Source organism: Labrus bergylta, chromosome 21 (assembly GCF_963930695.1).
Source record: "Labrus bergylta chromosome 21, fLabBer1.1, whole genome shotgun sequence".
Classification (NCBI taxonomy): domain Eukaryota; kingdom Metazoa; phylum Chordata; class Actinopteri; order Labriformes; family Labridae; genus Labrus; species Labrus bergylta.
Genome location: NC_089215.1, coordinates 23,318,983 through 23,339,990, shown reverse-complemented (window position 1 = coordinate 23,339,990; position 21,008 = coordinate 23,318,983). Strand labels below are relative to the sequence as shown.

At 38.9% G+C, this 21,008-nt stretch overlaps 1 protein-coding gene and 1 long non-coding RNA gene across 2 annotated transcripts in view; both read left to right on the top strand.

Annotated features, from left to right (window-relative positions):
* The window catches only part of ankfn1b (ankyrin repeat and fibronectin type III domain containing 1b), a 163,840-nt gene that overhangs the window by 19,597 nt on the left and 123,235 nt on the right, over positions 1–21,008 (top strand). The gene's annotated exons all lie outside the window — the stretch shown is intronic.
* On the top strand, positions 5,783–8,239 carry LOC136177284 (uncharacterized). Its single transcript, XR_010664926.1, has 3 exons — positions 5,783–7,462; positions 7,640–7,692; positions 8,027–8,239. It is a non-coding gene; the product is annotated as an uncharacterized lncRNA (long non-coding RNA).

Genomic DNA, 21,008 nt, shown 5'->3' with positions numbered 1-21,008 from the left:
CTACGTACAATGTTTTATACAGTCTATGATAAAAACAGCCAAAAAACCAAAGCCACCATCAGCAAGGAAAACAATTACCTGCAATTACCACTTATTGCCATGTGTCACTGGTGAAATAAAAAATAAAAGCAAATGACAAAATAAGTTATTTTTAGAGAAACTTTCAACAGTTCATTAGTTACCAAATTGCTTTCATGACATTATTTTATATTTCCGTTTCACAGAATGAAACTTGACAAAACGCTTATGACTCAGTGCTTAATAGGGTAAAATATTATTTTTAACTTCGTCTCAAGTGATTGTGCCTGCTGAGTAATACATATGCTTTTGTATTCTTACACACACACACACACACACACACACACACACACACACACACACACACACAATCACAAGTGTATGTTAATTTGAAGCGGTATGACTGGGACTGAAATTTCCTCTGTGATCATACCGAATAGGTCAGTGGGGGATGTGAATGATTTGGAACCCAGCTGTTGTTTGTTCCTTCCTGATCACCGAATGAGCTGGATATAGAATGTACCAGAAACACACACACAGACACACACATGTCGATCATTCTTAGTAATTCTCTGTGATCTTGAATGGAACCTGATGAAGTTCCAGAATACTGTATGTGTGTGCAGGCTGGATGAACTTCTGCCAAGAAGCAAACGGGAGCTGGTGTTGAATATTTACTATTGTCATTCATGAAAACATGCTCAGTTCACCCTTGAACATAAAATTCCATTTCTTTTTTTAAAGAATTGTAAGAGAATACATATTCCATCTGTGAATAAAGAGCTTTGAACTACCATCAACTAGAAATCATGTTCATGTATCGCTGATGTACAAAAGCAAAAACATTCATGGGAAACTTAATGAGGACAGAATGACATTTATTCTTTAATTGAAGTGTATTTTTTTCTGAATTTTCATTGTAGCCAGCAGATATTTTGACCTAATCGTCCTTCTTTGGGTTGCTTTTGTTTAAGGCCTGACTGGCCATTTGAGAAATGAGAAGCAAGTTAGAATTTAGAGGGGACATTTACAACAGGATAGTTAATTTAAGAATTGTACCACACCTAAATAAATGTAAGCCTATTTTTCTCGCTTTACTTACTTTTTTGTCTGTGCACAGCCAGAATCTTTTTACAGACAACAATTTCCCGTCAAAAAGGCATCTTGCACTTATATCTCTGTCAAGCCTCGCCCTCACCAGAAAGTAACCCTCTGTCAAGCCCTGCCATTCTTAAGCCCAATTCACACATACTCTGTGCGCGCCGCGGTCTATCAGCGCACTACGTTGTACTTAGCCTCCACTCTAGTCAATCATTGTGTTCACACAGGGCGTGCTGCGGTCCGTCTCCAGCGCGAGCCACCGACGGCACTGCGCTCTGCTCCGTTTCAAATACGCAGCGAGTCTATTTTTGCCGGAGTACACTTCAGGCACGCGTCAATCTCTGCAAAGCAGATTGTACCAAACAGGAAAATAGACACGAAAACACACAGAGTATCCGGTCGATTTCAAAATAAAGCACCATTTAAATCTCATCCTTGTATATCAAAACTACGTCACTACCGGTGGCACAGGGCCACAACTCGTAGAGAGACCCCAGACGTAATCCGACGCCATGGACGAAGAAAAGTTTATCTTGGAGGTGGAAAACTACATAATTCTGTATGACACAACACATCCTTTCTATAAGGACACCAACAGAAAGGAGAAGGCATGGAATGAAATTGCTGAAGTTTTGGGAGTGCCAGGTGAGTTTAACATACTAATTAATTACCATGCAAGTACGTTGTAATGGATGTGATAAATAGCCATTGTTATTCATCTCAACCACCATTTCGAAATCATTCGGTATATCCTTTTATAGATAAATATAATAATATAATATATATATAATATAGAAGATAGACTATTTGTCATGAAACAAAATATGTTGTTGGAAAGCTTCAGAAAGTTTAAGAAGCATTCACTTAAATTAAACAGTAGAATCTGCCCTTTGATATAGGAGTTTACCTGTATACTATTCAAACAGACTACAGTCGACTGTGGGGGAAGTGCCGCAACTTGAGTCCTCTTGCTTTTCTTATGCTAATTTTATTGCCAACTGCTCCTCAGAATTGAATGACCTCTCTTCATGTAGTTTAAAACCAAACTGAAATGAGGGGTCTGATAAGAATACAAGAAAAAAAAATCAAAGCTACCATTAACTCATCTCTGTGTGGTGTTTATTATAGTCACTTGTGCTCTATTATTAATTTATGTTTTAGAAAGCTATTCAATTTTTCAAATAGTTATCAAACTAATTTTTTTTTTAATTTTTTTATTTTCAAATGCAAACAAAACAATATTAAAAAAACAGAGCTATTTACAACCTAAAATGTACATGTCTTTTGAGTACAAAATAACCTTTTAAGTCATATCACACCATTCTATCCTGCCAAGACACACTGCCCTCAGGAGAGTTGAAAAAGGTGCAGAAGATGTCCCTCAAGATACAGGCCACTCGTGATGCCCTGTTTCCTCCCATGTTTCTGACTGGTGCATCATCCAGCATCCTCTGGTTTTCCCTCGGGGCAAGGAGAAAGTTGTGGAGGATGCATGCAGCCACCACAAGTGTGTCAACATTTTGTGGAAGAAGGTTGATTTTCCTATAAAATATCCTCCACCTGGAGGCCAGAATGCCAAAGGCATTTTCCACCACCATCCTTGCTCTTGACAGTCTGTAGTTGAATATCCTCTTGCTTTGATTGAGGTTCTGTCCTGGGTATGGTCTCATCAAGTAGGGCTTGAGGGGGAAAGCTGCATCACCCACCATGACATATGGCATATCACCCAGATGAGCTGCACATGGCAGAGGGGCACTGGGTGGCACATGAAGTGTTCCACTCTCCATTCCTCTCCCCAAATCAGATCCAGCATGTACACCTCCATCACTGGCTCTGCTGAAGTCCCCCACTTGAATTATTCGGAACCTGTAGTCTGCATCCACAAGTGCCAACGGTACAATGGAAAATGTGTTTTTATAATTAAAGTACTGACTCCCAGACAATGGTGGTGCTTGTATGTGTACATGTTTGCCATCAATTGCTCCCAAGCAATTTGGGAAATTCCAATTTTCCCAGAACCCCTTTGCCACTTCCCGCCACGTTTCTTCTGTTGGCCTGGGTAGAAACTTCTCCATCATCACCTTTTCAATGGCAACACACACCATGTGGACAGAGATGAGTGCCCTAGACGATAGCTAAAAGCTAGGTTGATCATTGAGCTAGGTTGATCATTGAGTCCCCAGAGGCTATGTACCTGAGAGGGAAGAAACAAAAAGCAAAAATTAGTTAGATGTGTAATTATGTTATTGATTTGTGTCTCTTTTTTTCAGTTGATGTTTGCAAGGCAAGATGGAAAGCACTACAGGATGCTTTTGTAAAAAGCAGAAAGAAGAGCAATTTGCCCAGTGGGTCTGCAGGTGGAAGTCAAAAGGAGTGGAAGTATGAGAAAATCATGTCTTTCCTTTTGCCACACATTCAGCCAAGAAGGTATGTAATAAAATCAATGTGTTTTCTACTACTTTTACCTAAGAAATGATCATTTCTGATGTTGTAATTAACAGGTTGTTCAGTCTGTAAATTAAAATTGCATGTCAGTCTGCCAATTGTGACATAAAAGTGTTTGTTTTCCTGTCTTTTTTATTTTTTGTAGTTCAAAGAGTAATTTGGCTGCTGTGGTCCAGATGGAAACAGAAGGGGAAAGATCTGGAACTCCACTGTCCTTTTCTGGGTCTGAGTGCTCCACTGCTCCAAATCCACAGAGGACCATGACTCCATCCCCTGCCCCATCACTGGCATTGCCCTCAACCTCTGGGGAGAGAGAAAGGCCCTCAAGGTCACGCAGCCCCATGGAGCAGACAACATCTAGAAAACCAACACCCAAAACAGGAAAGGACACCAGAAGGAGCCAGAGAGAACACACATCAGACATTGGGGAGAGGCTCATTTCCATTTTGCAAGAACCTGCCCCTAAACCCCACATGCCAGATAATGAGCTTGATGAATCATATCACTTTGCACTAAGCTTAGTGCCAATGTTGCATCGTCTTGACAAAGACAAGAGACAAGAGGCGAAAATAATTGTTACAGACTTTACACAATTTGGAACGGACTCAAAATCAACAACCTTCTGCCCCCCACCCACATTCATCAAGCTGGCAACCCCATTATCCTCCCCCACATACACTACAACCTCCTCCGCCTGTAACAGGACACTCAACTCAAGCCATCAGGCCAGTAAGTTTTTGGCCTGTTACCCAACCCCCTCAGACAATGACAAGACCAATAGGGCACTTTACAAACATGCTGGCCTCGAGTGCTGCTGACCCACAATGGGAAGACGAAGGCCCTGGAGGGTCTTTTTATAAAGATTTTTGAATGTGTGTGGTTAATTAGTTAGTAGATATTTTGTGAGTTTTCTATTTTCTGTATTTAAATTGTGTATTTTTATTGGGGTGTTATTTATATGATTAAAAGGTTTCATACACCTGGTGATTTATTGTTCTTTAGATTCATGATTGTCTACAGATTTATGCTTACCTCAGTCCAACAGCCAGTCTCTGTTTAGGGTCTATGGCTGCTCTGTAGGTTGTAGATTGTCTGGTCAGTTCAGGGCCAATAAGGGTCAGAAGTTCATCCATCTGCTCAGCACTCATCCGGAAATACTGGTGATGGCGTTGGCTGTCCAGCCTCAGCTCAGCCACAAGATGATGAAAATCTCTCCTTCACTGGTTGAGAGGATGCACCCAAAGCCTGCTCCTTCTACCTCTCCTTTGTACTGTGTCCAGTAGCAGAAGAAAGTTAACCGTTCTCCTTCTGCTCACAGGAACTGTATGTAAAATATAGATAAGAAATAACTATTGATCAGACATGTAAAAAGAAGCCTCAAAACAGGACTTGAAGTTTGTCTATTTACTATGTCTGTAGGTTACAGAACAACAAACAAGAAAATGATATTATAATTAGTAACAGTTAACACAATTAAAACCTTTTAAAAACAATTATCTTTGAATAACCTAACATACTTACCCATGGTAGAAGCCCAAAATCAAGGAATGAACTCGAAGTGAACTGCAAATCGACTTCTGAAAGGTAAAGTGCCTGTTGTTTACATGTTGTTACTTCTTTATACATGGTTGTTATCGCGTGGTTTGACAATTCCCGCGGAAACATGTGGTTCTCCTGTGATCTTAGACTGTAAAAATAATGGACGGGACAAGGTCCCCGGTCTAGTGAAGCTTTTATTTTTAGAGCTCTCCCTACTGACTGGCTGCAGTATAGGTCATAAACCCTGCCTCCTCAATGATAACAGATGGGATGTGGGTCAAACTGTAAAGCTAAAATACTCATCATCTGATCATTAGTTATTATCACCCTACATTGTGTTCAAGTGCTCATTTTTCTGTGAAGTTTGTTTTAAATAAGTTATTTGAGGTTGAAAAACAGGATTTTACGTCATATTTGACGATGATTGACAGCCGCCGATCTTGCGTAGCTCTGTTTGTGAATAGCAAAAGTTACGTAGTGAAGGAAAGCTGAGACGGCATTGAATTTTTCCGTTCAGTTTTTTCGTCTTTTTTGAGCTGGCAAAATGAGTTGTTCTGCAGTAAACTGTTCTAACCGACCTGTTGGATCTAAGGGATCTTTGCAGCTTTTTCGGTAAGTAAAAAAGTGATTTATGTGTCATTGGTTAAAGTCGTTATCTAGCTAGCTAACACATAAGCAGTCTAAGATTAGCTGAAATGTTGTAACGCTAGGTTACTTATCCAGCATGATTTATCTTTTTATTTAATTTTTTAAAATGAGCAAACCTAATAACTGACATGCTATGTTTCTTGATATTGTTATGTCGTTATTGTGATTGAAATTGTATTTAAAACCAAGAATCGTTATAAAATCCGCTCATAGATGCGGTTCATTGACTGTACAGTTATTTTACAGCAAAAATAAATATGTCTGGTAAAGTCTCAAAAGTATCTAGGGCAAAAACAAAGTCACATAATTGTAATCTGGCCTGCTTCATTACTAATGTGTACATTTTTACAGTCTGAGTGATAAGTGGACTATACCGAGAGTAACAGGTTTTACTTTCACCGTGCAGGCTGAAATTCAAAGTACTCTATATATATATATATATACTGTATATACCTCGCATACGAGGATAGAATATTTATCTAGCTATCCAGATTAAACTAAAGGTAAGATGTGATTTAATATAACTGTTACTGATTTAAGAGACTAACCGAAACGTGAACACAAACATCAACAACCAACTCATCAGCGGTGTAATGTAATATTATCCGAGCATCATGCTGCTTAAACGTGATAAATGTTCTGCATTGTCTTCCACACACACCAATTCAACAGTCACAAGTTGATCATATTGTAAATTTAATGACACTCATAGAGAAATTGTTCTAAACATTGACAAAACCTGACAAACATTGCGGTGATTATGACTGTGTATCTGTATTTATCACCTTTGAAAGGAAGGTGCTAACCCAGGAGACCAGTGTTACACACAACATGCTGCTGTTATTGTAGTTAGGAGGAGACATAGGCTCAATAAAAGAAGACATAAAGATCGCGTTTTCCCCCACACATGTTAATATGTTTTAAATGTCATGCATTTATTTTTGATTTCGCTTCAATAATCGTTAAAGAAGAGAAACACCAGGATTAAACTACAGGCTATTGTTGCCTTTCTATAGCCAAAGAAAACTGAACATTCACAGCCTCTGCATTCAAAACAATTTCAACATTGACATTTATTTCTTCCTATTTCCCTCTTTTCGCCAGCATTATATTTTAAACAGGGATTTCCTTTTTCTCGGGTTTCGCGCGTCTCTCCCCCTGCTCGCCCCCTCCGGTGCGCTCCTCTCCATAATGCGCTCGTCTCCTCCCTCTAAAGCTGCTGCCACTCTGTAGGACGCTCTGATTGGGGCACCTCACCAATAAAATACTATTTTATATTTTATAAGCAGTTTGCCACCACACTGCACTTTTACTCTCCAAAGGCATATGAGTATGTGCGTGACAACTTTAACAAAGCTTTACCACACAGTCACACCATCTGCACAGCTGGTCCAGGATTTACTGTAGCATCTTTTACAGCACTAAAAGGTCATGTACAGGCAAACAGAGAGAAGGGAAAAGAAACAATCTGTGCTCTCAAATAACAAAGCAGTCTCAAATCTTTTTGAGGAATTACAGCTAATTTTGTTTTACTTTGCATACAGTACATCGTCTGATAAATAAAGTGAAGTACTTTGATTGCATTTCTGTGGTGTTCCTGTAGGAGACCATGATGCAGCCAGACTGAAGCAGCAGGTTGTGAAGGTGGACGCCATCATCTTGTCTTTGCAGTGCTGATTCTGAAGAGCATGTCTTCACATAGGACTCAAAGGTAAAATTATCTCATATGATTGGACCGTGTTATTGTAACCGCTATCGGCATCAAAGTAATTTTAGTAACAATTTATAATCCTTCTTAAAATGTAAGGAAGACTAGCAGAAGATTTTAACAGCCTCTATGGTTCTGCAAGAAGTTCATGTTTAAATTGTTCTTCTTTCTGTCTTCAAGGAAATCAGTGCCCAAAGGACAGAACAGCAGTCCAGACTCTGATTCCAGCTCCGGTGAGGTTCTGCACACAAATTGGCTGTCTGATTATATGAGAATGTTTAACATTAGTTTAATTTATCAGGCTGGCCCATGTGATGACAGTTTAAAATAATCTTCAATAGAAAGTGGCAGGAACACTTTTGTCTTAAAACATAAATTCATAAAGCTGATCATATTATTGAATTCATCATGTCTCATAAATAGTTCTCCTGTCTTAAAAACAAACTTTAGAACCTGAAGCTTAGCAGAACCTGAGGACAGATCTGATTTCAGGTCTGAGGCATAAACATCACAGTAAAATTCATTATACTTTACATTTAACTCTGTGATTGTTTTTCTTTATTACAGAAGATGCTCTCAGATTCAGATCCATCAGCAACCCCTGACAACATGGAGGACTCGTCCCCTGAGCGTTTCCTGTCCTCTCTCGATGGTCTTCTTCTCTTCAGTTATTAACTCTTGAAAACAGCAGCACAAAATGCCAGACTGTTTGACAAGTCTGTGATTAAATAAAATGAAATGGAATCTCATACATATCTTGCTATGCTTATTGGCTTTAAATGTTTAATATTAAATAAGTTCATCTGTGAGCTTTGCTGTTGTCTTAGCTGTTGTTGGTCAAGAAGAAATGAATGTCAGTTCAAGGCCTTTTCAAATGTGAACTATAAACTTAACTGCTAAATTATTTTACTGTGACCAACACTTTGTTGTACTCCAGTTAATCAGAGACAGTCATATCAGATTTTTAAAAAGTTTTTAAAAACATTTTATGAAAAGAAATCTTCAATAAACAACCCCTGGCTTCATTAACCATGTGGAAAATAAGTAAGGGAGACCATCAGGTCCAATTGCTGGGACATAGGAGAAAGTATAAAAAATAATTGAACAAAGAAATCCCAACAAAAATCAAATAAAGTATAGAGATCCTGGATGATTGTTTGACTGTTGAAATATGATGGAAAAGCAAATCCAACACAACCCTCCAGCATCTGGCCTTTCAAACACAGGGCAACATCATGTTAAGAAAAATAAATTAAATATTGACCTGGATCTCTGTGTTTTATCTGAGGATGACTATGGTAGCCTTCTCACTGTTCACTGTCACAAAGCACCAGACTCTGTCCACCTTCTTCAGACGTCGATCAGCTCCTCTGGGTGATGGCAGAGAGGACGCTTCATCTGGGAGAGCTGCTGGTGTAAGGTCATTTCTACCACAGTGGATGAGCAGGGCATCTGGCACAGGTGAAAAAAGGAGGAGGTTCCTTCAAACTATGTGACCCCAGCCTGACCTCTGTAACAGGTGTGCAGATGAAGGTTGAAATTATTCATTTTTAGGTTCTGTTGATTGTAAAATGGAAAAGAAAACATCACCTTTCTATTTAATATTTAGCTGGTGTATGACTCAGTGTGATTTTTATTTTTAGAAGACTGTATTGTTAACAATAGCTTGTTTTGACAATCCTCTTTATGAAACTTAAAAACAATCACAGGATATAAACTTTTAACAGATGATTTTAACTTACGCTTCACCTCTGTGGAAGATGTCAGACCAGCTGCTTTTATCTCTTCTTTGCCTAAATGAAGACACAAAAAACAATTGATTTAGTGTTTATTTAAATATATTAGAAAAGCAGACATGAATCATATTGCAGACTATCAGTTTCTAACAAAACCCAACATATCTTACCACCTGTAGCCTACGGTCTGTGGTGCTAACCTAGCTTAACGATTTCATTAAAAACAGAGGACCCAGCAGCCCACGTATTTTCAATAATGATCAAAATAACTGGATTTTTTAAAACACAGTGTGTTTAAATATTAGACTTTGAATACAGCGGTTTGTTGTACTTACACTTTTCTTCATCGTAGACCGGCAGAGCGCTTTCGGCAGAGCGCTTTCGGCGTAGCTGGGCTGCGTAAGTCATCAGGGCAGTACGCTAAGTGGGCGGGGCGTGTTACCAGGGCTCCTCCCCCCGGACCCTACTGCGTAGACTCTGGCTCCAAATGACGTCAAAATCGCAAGATGGAAGCGCCCCTAAGCGGCGTATTTTGGCTTCAAGAACGTTGAGTGGGAACAGCTGCAGTGCGCGCCCACTGCTCCAGAGACGGATCCAGTGTGAATGGGTGCGAGCCGTCCGGCGGAGCAAAACCGCGGAGCAAAACCGCGGCGCTGACGGACCGCGGCGTGCACGGAGTATGTGTGAATTTACGGTTACTAGGTTCGACAAAATCTCTTGTCGCCAGACTCCTTCCCATTAGAAACAATTTAAAATGCCCCACAATTTGACAGACTTTTATGTATGATTTATTGATTCGATTACTTTCTGATCTTGGCCTCAGTAAAATAATAAAGACAAAGATATGGTAGGATCTATAAGGATAACTCAAATCTCTAAAAAATTTTAAAAATTATTTAAAATATTATTTATGTCTGATGCTAGTGATGTCGGCTAATATTAGCTGTCCTCCCGTGGCTGCTTGCTGTCTCAGCTCTGACTAACCTCTGGTTAAAAAAAATGTCTAACTTCTCTGGTCAAACGAATACAGACCAAATCAAAACTTACTGGAGCTGCATTGTTGTCAGAAAAGCCAGCATTAATTAATCTCTGATGATACAGTAAGCTAATTTTGTGATTTCATTCAACAGATATCTTACATATTGCTCCTTTAAGTTGAAATCTTTTATGAATAATATCTGTAGGAATGTACTCTGCTTTATTGCTTGGTCACTCTTCTGTCACTTAGCCTCAGCCATGGTATCAAACTGGCTTTTAATAATTGAAGGCTTGTCGTTGAACTATTGCTGTAAAGCTGCCAAAAATGGAGTGTAGCATTAGTTCAGGCAGGCCACGGAGTCACGCTCTGTTATCATGCCAGAGTTGCAAGCCGAATCAGCTGATGGCCAGCTGATTTGCTTCGAATCGTCCTATTGGCCAAATCGTAAATATGCCGCCTTATTTAAACTGCTCTAGCCTGCCTACTTTTGCTGCTCCCTCTGCAAGCCACATTTGCAACCCTCCTCCTCCCCAGCTCCTCCTTTTCTGCTATTCTGATTTAAGAGCCCATATTATGCCCTTTTTAGGGTTCATATATTTAATCTATGTACCTACTAAAATATGTTCACAATCGCTAAAGTTAAAAAAAAGTGTATGTTTTCATGTACTGGTGCTCCATGCACCGGCTCCCTTCTGACTCTCTCTCTAAGGCTCTGAAGTGCCCACGTTCAGAGTCCCCACGTGTGCCAAGTCTGATCTGATTGGTCGGCCTGTCGGCTCTGCCATAATTGGTCAGTTGCTCAGCACGGTTCTCAGAAATCTCCCGCCCCTTTTACCATATTGGGAATGCAGCCACTTGCTCCGAGGAGAGCAAAAACATTAGCACCTTAGCACTACTGTGCGACCGCAGGCTACGGCATATCGTGGGCGTGCTACAGAAGTTAATGGGCGTACAACATGAGCTGCAGGGCTTGCCACAACGAGCCAATGGGCTTAGATCAGTGATATCACACTGACAAGACGTCACACTGGCAAATTTTTTTCAAGGGGGGCTAGAACCGAGCGTTACATGCAGCTAATGCTACAGCTTACAGGAGGACGTAGGAGAAGCTGCGTATAAGCAGACTTCGAATTTTTGAACATAGATGTGCCTAAACATGCACAGGACACTTACACACTAAAGCACACTAAAGAGCATATAAAACCAGAAAAAGCATAATATGACCCCTTTTAATCAATGTCATGCTTGTCATTGATGTTTGCTCTTTTGGGGTTTGCTGCTTATCTCCCTGCCTTATAGCTTTCCTTGTATACATGAGAAGGGCAGGGAGATCCCTCAAAGAGCCATACTGTCAAATAAAAATAATTGCATCATTAAATTCAAATTAGTTTTTCTAGCTTTGAAAAAGTGTCTCCTCAAAATAGCCAATCAAGTGATTTAATATCAGGTAAAGTTGTTGTACATGTTATTGGCTTTACTGTGCTGTCCTAATTTACCCAATCTGGATTACTGTTTTAGGCTGAATGTGCACCTCAAAAAGAAGAAGAAATTTAAGAGCAGGATTGATCAGAGGTGGTGAGTTTTTGAAAGCAGAAATGAAAAAGACAGAAGAGGAAGAAAATGAGGAGCCAGAGTAATAAATCACCAAAGATTATAGAGAGAAAAAATAGGAAAAAGTAAAAGTTTAAAGAGATGATGACTTGCACTTGGAAGCAGAGATGTCAAGCAACATAGTCTGAGAGAGAAAGAGAGTGAGACGGAGATTATCCCGGGGCTGCTACGCAGGGCCCTTTACTGATGAGATGACTCATAAAGACGGTGGCGTTGTTCACCCTAAGTGTGTCTGCCTACGTGTATGAGTCTTGTGTGTGTGTCTGCATCTAGGGTACTTATTATTCCATGAGGATGTAAAAGAATCTTCTGGTGTGCTCCAAAATTATGGTGTTCATTTCCCCGTGAATAACTGGGAGTCTTGTGAATGGTGCCGTCTGACTAATCTCAGTGGGGAAGGCTGCTGAGCTCTGCCACAGTAATTACACCAGGAAGCTTTTCTAAAACTGTTGCTCACTTTCTGCAAATGAGCTGCAGAGAGGAGGGATTTATTAATGTGTCTGCAGACTGAGGCATTCTCAGGGAATATTTATCATCATTCTGCAGCGTGTCACAGGTTGATATTGATGAAATACATGTTCAATACTGATAACAGCTAGAAGTCAAGATATTTTGATCCTTAAAGGTTTAGTTAGAAGGAACATAAAGTAGGCAAAGAACCAATAGATTTGATGATTACGAATAAGTACAACATTTAACAGTGAAATGTCAATACATGAATATTGACAGTAGACCTTTTTTTCAGCGAAATTCAACAACAGCGCTGTAACAAAACTTTGCAGTTACGTTTATTTTTGTACTTTTAAGGTAGGTACACAACCAGCTGTGGGATCAGGGTCTGCCAGGTCTGTCAGAAACTGTCACAGGCTCTGGTGGATGGGGTGTGAACAGCAGCGTAGGAATTATTCAGGGCTTGTAGTTTTTTTTTTGCCTGATTCAACGTGAAGAATCATCAGCAAACCAGTCGGGGAGAGTAATCACTCTGATTGGCTTTTTACATTTTCTCAAGTCGAGTCAATTATGAATGTGTCATCAGAAAGACTTCGATACTGAATGTTAAAGAGACATGGTTTATATCGTCTTTTAAACGTTTACTATTGACGTCCAAGTGACATCCTTACAGGGTTCAAAATTAAAGTTTTCATGTCGTCAGATCCCGATGTTGGGCTGCCGTTAGATCCCGACGTTGATAAGGTCCACTGTTGCAAAAAATAGATTAATTTAGAGGGGAAAACACATTTGATATAAATACAACCCAATAGATACGAGACAGATAAGATAAGAGTACGACAACAACAAAAAAATTGTTGTTTCATGATGAACAGGTTTTTTATTTTATATTGTGGAGATTCCGTTGCGTACCACCACAGGAAGCCACCAGTGGTACGCGTACCATAGTTTGAGAACCACTGCCATAAACCAATCAGAGCCATTATTTTGATGTCCTTAAGTGTGTGCCTGCACACTGGCATTGCGAAATCAAAAGAGTGAAGTTCACATGAATTAAAAAAGTCTTGTTGCGTCCCGTTTTCCTCAGAAATCCTTTCAAATCTGTTTGTTTCTTTTACTCCCTCTGCAAGGTTACCACTTCCTCCCACCATTTTTCCAAACAGTAATATCAGTCCCATCTCAAACAAGCTGTCAAAAAGGGCTAGTGTTTCCAAAGACTGAGGGCCTGATCAAAAAGTTACTGTCTGATTCACAAAACACATATGGGGGGTGAAGTGCACATCTAACTGTGCTGCAGAGCCAACAGCGTCTCTGTACACCGGGCTGGTTGTGTGTTTTGTAATGAGCCACTGAATTCACAAACACTAACTCTAATAGTGGAGACTACACCGTCTGCTGAGAACAGGTGCTAACTGCCCTGCAGCATTTATGAGCTTTCCAGTGATCAGGAAAACAATTCCCTCTCTGCATGACTTTGAAATAAATCCTTTTTATAAAAAGTCTGTAAATATTACTTTAAATGTTCTATTATTCATATTTGTTTTTTTCCAAGTTGCCCTTGCCTGCTCTCGTCAGGGAGGAAGCTTTGTTGTAAACTGTGAAATTTATATTACATTTTTCAAGTCTGGCATCAAAATAAACCCAGAAGAAATTTCCTCTCCCCTCCCAGCTTATCATCTTTATGTGGACAAGACAGCTCAGTATTAGAGCACAGCTCCATGCACAGTGAAGGTGCAGACGGCTTTTCTTCACATTCAGACGCACACTTTTTGGGTGTGTTTGCACCTGATATATCCTTAGCCTTATATGCTTTGTGAATTAGAGACAGAGCAGATAATGGGATCCATTCTTAGTGAATCCGACCCTCAGACTGGGGTTCACACCTTCCAAAAACAATGGTGAAGAAACCTGCTTTGGAACATTAGTTGTTTCTGTTGTTTGCTCTAGGTTCTCTATATTTCAGTTGGATCTGTACAGATCCAGTCTTTAACAACCCAATACGATAATCAAATATGATTGATGCTGGCTTAGGATTTAAATCTTTGTTGATTGCAGTTATTTTTTACCGCAACACAGAAGCCAATGAAACAAGAGACATTTTCAGGCTTTTTCCCCCCAAAGCAGTTAGCTAGCTACTCTCCAGTTAAATCTGACCTTCCTCTTGTTTTTCATACAATATAATTTGACAGCAGGTTGTTGTCATTCTTATGTTCATTCATGTGAGCTTATAATAGAGTATTACATGAGTTGGTTCACTGTTCAACAGATAGGATATATCTTTATTTATACAGTTTAGAGAGTATCTGTGCAGTTTTTCCTCGTGTGGGAGTTTAGCCTGATCTAACATATGTCTTACCAGGGGGCTTATCCTTCATGCAAACAGATGGGTCACTATGGCCTTCTGTATTTTTATACTGTTGGTCAATGCAAATCAAATGGCTTTGGCCTTAAACCTGAATGAAATGAGCTGCCTCAGCTGATTTAATTAATAAATCTTGAATAATTTGAATGAATTTAAATCTAAATTGTGATTGAACTATTCAAGGTTTATATTTAAAGTTCTGTCAAGTGTCCACATCTGACCTCATCTCCGTTTTTAAGTTCATAGGAAGCTATTTATTTAAGCCAAGTATTAAGTTCCTGAATGGATGTTTTGCCAAAGTGGGGATATTTTTGTGTTTGAATGAAGCCCCGGAAAATGAAGAATATGATTTATTCATCAGCGGGGGGGAAACAAAAAGACAATTTCAGAGCCAAATACAGACTAAAGGCAAAATACAGCGTGAGCTGTTGATAATATGAGCTCTCCCTCACTGTGGTGGTAAATCTCCCTCAGAGGGCTCATGGTGAGCTCTGTTGCTGCCCTATTCCTTTTTTTTGTCAAGATTTACTTTTTTTTCCATCTTTGTGTCACACTCAATCCTCTAAACTCTGTCTCTCTCTCTCTCTCTCTCTCTCTCTCTCTCTTCTCTCTCTCTCTCTGTCTCTGAATCCCTCCTCCTCATTTGATCTCTCTGTCTGGTTAGCTATTTAAAACTTGCAGGCCCTATATACAGTATGAAGTAGAATTGAATAATTCACAAATTGCAGCTCCAGTAATCACAAAATGTTCACCATATGCTCATAAAAACGTGAAAAGAATGGGCTGCTTTTGTTGTATTTTCTGAAGAGTTGTCAAATCTATTTCAGTTAGTTCTGCTTGTAGGAAAGATTCAGCGACAGATGATGTACTGAATTCTTTGTTTTGCAAATTCTTATGCACCTATTCTGGTTGAAGAAATTTATCCAGATTTATGGAAGAATATTCTGAGATTATCTGCGGAGATGAGTAATGCAAACACTTATAAAGTCATTATTATATCAACCCGCCGAGTTTAATTGTCTGTATCCGCCTCTCTGTTATTCTTTTTCTCTCCCCACTCCACGCTCCGTCTCGCCAAGGACTCAGAAACAAAATATTACCGTACCTCCCCACACAGTTAAATCACACCAAGCCGCTGCTCAGATCAATGGTCAGTGGGGGGAAGGGCAGCGCAAATTATGACAGAGAGGGAGAGGATAGGTAGAGTTCTGATCAAGAAGCAGCAAGACGGGAGAGGCTGATCAATACACTGAGCTCTTTAGCTCAGGATCCTGCTGAGCGCACACTGCCCACTCCTTTCACACAAGTGCAGTGTGTGGGATCACAGCGTAGCACATATATCTAGAACACACAGACACACTAACTTAACTGTATTTTATCAGCATTTCCGTCTCTGCATCAGATCAACTCCTTTTACATACTTTGCTTCAAATGGTGCAATTCTGATTATGAAGCGTTTTTAAATCGTACTTGGCTGTGTTGATTCTCTGCTGGGATAGTACATCCTTGTTAATAGCTGCGATATTTAGAGAAATACTATTTGTTCTTCCAGTTAAGGTTGAGGCTCTTTGAATGCTTTTCTACCACCATCAGTATCAGAGACCTTTGGAGCTCAGGGAGGGGTACGTTTTATTTGAAAAGAGTTGTCAAATATATTGCTTCTTATTCTTTTCTCAGCAATTTCTAACTTCATTTTATTTCCATTTATTGAAACAATCAAACCCTGTGTGTGAGTTAAGAAAATGTGGACAGTCATGGCAACCATGAGAATAATACCACTCTTTGCACACTTCAAATTCTACTTTTGGAACTGTTAGCCGGAACACGGCTGCATCGGAGAAACTTCTGACAATATTTTTATTTTTCCCACGTTTCAGTTTTTTTTTAAAAACACACATTTAACCAACAAGAACAAGAATATGGTTATATGAGAATGTGAAAATGTTTGAGAGAATCTCCTAACAACCCAAAAGGAACTTACAGAGTGTTTTCTCCAAACCAAATATTAACAGAATATTTCAGACACTTTTCACTTTCAACAAAAGTGTCTTTCCAAATGAAATGTAGAAATAGTTACAATAGAATGCCTAATTCATGCACATTAAGTATGTTTCTACCAATATTTAAAAAATATAAAGCAAGACTTATACTGTAAAACGACAATGGAGGATTAGGGCCATGTTAAAGAAAAAAAAAACATTTCGAGAATAAAGTCGTAAATTTAATAGAATGAAGTTGTAAATTTAATAGAATGAAGTCGTACATTTACGAGTTCAAGACCAGCCTGCTCGAAAATGTTGAAAGGAGAACTCCTAAAAGTATTTTTACGATAATAAAGTCAAAAATTTACGAGATTGATGTCGTTATTTTATTTATAAGAGCAGCAGCCGCCTAGGTTTGAAATTGAGAAAAGTGGAACATCTTGTTATACTTTAGTAAAGACTTCACAACAAAGGAAAAAACAGTGAGTCCAAGAGAAGTTTTCTCTTCAACTTGCAAGACCTTGTTTATCTGTAAAATGATGACCGGGACACAAACTGGCTCTGCACATGAAACACTTTCACAAGGCAGACCGATAACAGACACAAATAGTTGTGTTGGGGCTTTACTTATGCAGATATGAAACTACACATGCTTTTGGCACATCATCATCTTCACATTGTCATAAAATATCAGCACCCTGAAAATATACTGCAAGAAAGAACCACACTGACTGGGAGGAAGTTGTCTGCAGATGAAAAAGACTTTAAGAGTTCTACTTTCATAATTTTTGCGCAGGCTGGTCTCGAACTTGTTAATTTACGAGATTATTCTTTCTTGAACGTGGCCCTAATCCTCCATCGTAGTAAAACAAATCAAACACGGACAGTACTTTGCGGAGATATCCTTGAAAAACCATCCAGTGTCCAAGTATATAGATCAAGTTTACAAGTATCAACCAGACAAAAAAACACAAGTCAATGAAATGTGATGAAACATATTTCTGTAAGGGCATTTCAAGTGTCAGTGTCAATCATTCGCATATATCACCCCCCATCTGTGTATTCACTGTTCGTTGTTATTAAAAACACTGACTAACTCTTCCTAGATTATGACACGACCAGTGTGTCTCACCCTGCTCCTTCGTCAGTACATCGAGAATTTACTTTTTCACAACTCTGTCTGCTTTATTTTCACGTCAGAGTTTGTAGACTTATGATAGGTTAGTTGGCACTTGACCTCTTTTTTGTGTATTTTCCACACAGAACTCTTTTTCAGCTGCAGAAGTCTGACTCTCGCCTGGTGGTAGTAGTGCAGTAAACCAGGCTGAAGGTTGTAATGATAGAAAAATACATTTTTAAGAATAGATAATAGTCGCTTGAACACTTTGATTTTATATCTAATTATGACGCATGGAATATTCAAACATCCAAACCCATCCCTGTTTTTTAGTCAAATGATAATACAAAATGTTTTCCCCTTTTCTAATGTTATTTTACACTCCAATGTTTTGAGAAAATATCTTTCAGTTTCTGGAACCTTCGGCGTGATTCATCCAAATGTGTCACAAATCAAATGTGCCCTTTAAGAATGAAAAATCTCATCCTATGTGACTCAGACTCATGGCTGCTAGACCACTTGTGAAAAAATGTGCTGAAATATATCTTCAGTGAGATTGCAGCAATCTTTTCATCAGAATTAAGCTTACTTTTCTGATCTAAAGATACGTTTTAGAGCTGGGGAATTAATCGAGTTTCAATTTGTATTACAATTTTGACTTCCGACAATCTAGAAAACAAGATAATAATAAAACAAGAGTGTGCAGCGTGACGTGTTGTGCTCGCTTGGATCATAGGTTTTGTCACATCTGGTAAAAGTGTTTGTTGTTTTATTTTGGTGACAAGAGCACACCCCCACTACCTCAAAAACAAAGTTAATGTGAATGTTTGTTGAATGTTGTTACTACATCACATAATTGTTTTATTTTCAACTATTTATTGTTTTTCGAAGTGTTCAGAATGTTTAAGTGTTCATGTGATCCAGATGAGTCATCTTGTTTAATAATCATAATCTCAGTTAATCAAAATAATCATGATCATGATTTTTGCTAAAATCAAGAGACCCTTATTGTGATATTTGTGGTTTTAAAAAGATTATTATGGACATTAAATCACCCTTATACAATAAAACTGTAAACTGCAGTCGGGGGTCCAATCATGTCTGAAAGTATGGCAGGCTGCATCAGAAAGCATGGCTGAACACATCTTTACTGTAAATCTTATATTGTATACTTTCATTTCACAGTTTGGTGGTTACCTATCCAGGTCAGTGTGAAGCACATGTAAGATCATTAAGAAGCTTCCTGCTGGCCTTTTTAATAGATTGGGGGGTTGCATTGCATTGTGGGAGAAGAGAGAAGAGATGAAAGGAAGGAGGAGCAAGAAACTGAAGTGGATGGAGAGGTGAACGGAGGGCGAGATTACAGATTCTCACAAAAAGAGAAGGAAGAAAAAGACTTCAGAACGAACACAGATGAAGTGAGTAGAGACAGCGACGACTAAGAGACACAGAAATACCAGCACGTGTGAAGCAAGGGGCAACCTCCGGTCTCGAAAAATGAAGCCTATGCGGAAGTACAAAAAACTGCAGTTCCTCGAGGTTCCGCTTGAGGCTGGCTGCAGAAGCGCCGGAAGTGCCATAAGCCCACAGCCAAAAAAGCCCGTTTTTACCACAGGAATCAACATGTTTACAGCCTGGTTCAAAAAACGAGATATATCTGATAAGTTGACGGCCCCTTCTCCTCACTCACTTTTATAACTCATCGGATTTTATTCTATTAAGGAAAACGGCTATGCCCATATTTGGTTGTGTCAGATTTGATTGACAGCTCTGCGCGGTCAGCAGGTCAGGAGGCTAACAGCTTGATCCGTCTGATTTCTCCTCTTTTTTACTTCATTTGGAGAGTTTGTTTAAAACATATCTGACAACATTCACGACTTGCTGTGCGGTTAACAGACCATCCGACAAGTTGATGCTTCAGTTTTCTTCGGTAAGTGATATAGTAGTGTTATATTTACTGCTTACTCATGTTTATATTTACGGACCTAGCTTGTTTAGCATTAGCTTGTAAACCAGTCGGCTAACTGTGTAGCTCATTATTTACGGTCAATGGTTTAGAAATGTTTGTTGTGAAGATGTTGTTGTTGAAAATAATGAGTTTGTGTGATGTTAGAAGCTAAAGGTTCATCTCGGTGGTTAACCACAGACTGTAAATATGGTTATCTGACGTTATGATGAATGTTATACTCCACGTAAATGTCGACATTAAAAAACAAACTTTGTGTAGTAATTATCCGTCAGTAACATAAAACTGAAACATGAACTGAACCTAAGGTGCTGTGTAGGTTATAGAGGATGACATTAATGTTACATGGTTGATGTAGTGTCTTAAGATTTGAGCAAACTGTTAACAAATTTAAAAAAAAAAGCACTTTGTAAGAGCATCTGTAACCATTAAGAACTATATTAATAACCATATTAAATTTCACTGAACTCATACACAGAATATAGCAGTAGAAATATAAACTATAAATAACATATGGAATGAAAATAAGATATAAAGCACATAGATATAAAGTATAAGAAATAGTTTGAAGAATACAGCCATGTACTGAGCTCATGTTAATAATAAATGAGTTACTGTATGTTCTGTACTAAAGCACAGAGAGTTGGGACCTGTTACTGATTTAAATAATTCAGGTTATATTTGTTTCATGTTAAGATGAAGTACTATCCACAATAAATTGCTTAATTTTTCCTCACCCAAAATCTGAGGCAATTTGATGTGGAATATCATTGTGTGAGTGAATGAGAGAGCTGAAAACAGCATGATTACAATAATGTTTATCTTCTTAACTTTTAATAGATGTTGATTACCTGAATACTGTACCTTTGTTGTCTGGGTAGTACACTGTTGAATTTATAAATGTGCTCTTGCACACAGATGAATACAGAAAAATAGATGAGAACAAACAAAATGATTTAATGAATAACTGATATTTTCTCTCTTTCTTTGCCATCCTGAAGACCCCTCACTAAAAGTCCATGTTCTCCTGGATCCATGTCACATGTTCAAGCTTCTTCTGAATAACATTTCAACAGTCGAAGTTCGGGTGAGAGAAGATGGCCAGCAGATAAGACGGCAGTACATGAAGGAGCTCCACAAGCTTCAGGAGGAGGAGGAGGGTTTGCACCTTGGAAGACTGTATTCATGCTTCAGCTGTTCAAATAAAACTAGATCTCCTCCAAACAACTTGCAATGAAACTATTTTCTTCCCATTTAAAACCCTTTGTCCAGTTTAGATGGGAGAAGTTGATATTATGTGATATTGATCTGGGAAGACTACATTTCTAAATCATTTTTAACTGTGT